Raw genomic sequence first — 323 nt, forward strand, 5'->3', positions numbered from 1 at the left:
CATGTCTGGCTTCACTTGGAAGCATGAATGAGATGTTTCCTCTGAGTTGACCCTCCTCTTTGTAGACTGGACACTGGTTCAAGTCCATCTCCTGGGGTCTCCTTGGCCTCTTTGATCAAGAGGACATTTGACCTACCACAATTACAGGACATTTTGAGAGACACTCATAGTTCCCTGGAACTAGTCAACCTAGGAAGGCAAGGAGCAAAAGCTGTCTTTGTGTCCCTCTGACCAAATTATTATAGGCTTCAAAGTATGTCTGTTAAACACCCAAGAAGGTTAGTTCCACCAGTCTGGTATTTTTAATTACTGTGTGTCATGTA

The sequence above is a fragment of the Nannospalax galili genome, unplaced genomic scaffold (genome assembly GCF_000622305.1).
Source record: "Nannospalax galili isolate Female #2095 unplaced genomic scaffold, S.galili_v1.0 scaffold6429, whole genome shotgun sequence".
Classification (NCBI taxonomy): Eukaryota; Metazoa; Chordata; class Mammalia; order Rodentia; family Spalacidae; genus Nannospalax; species Nannospalax galili.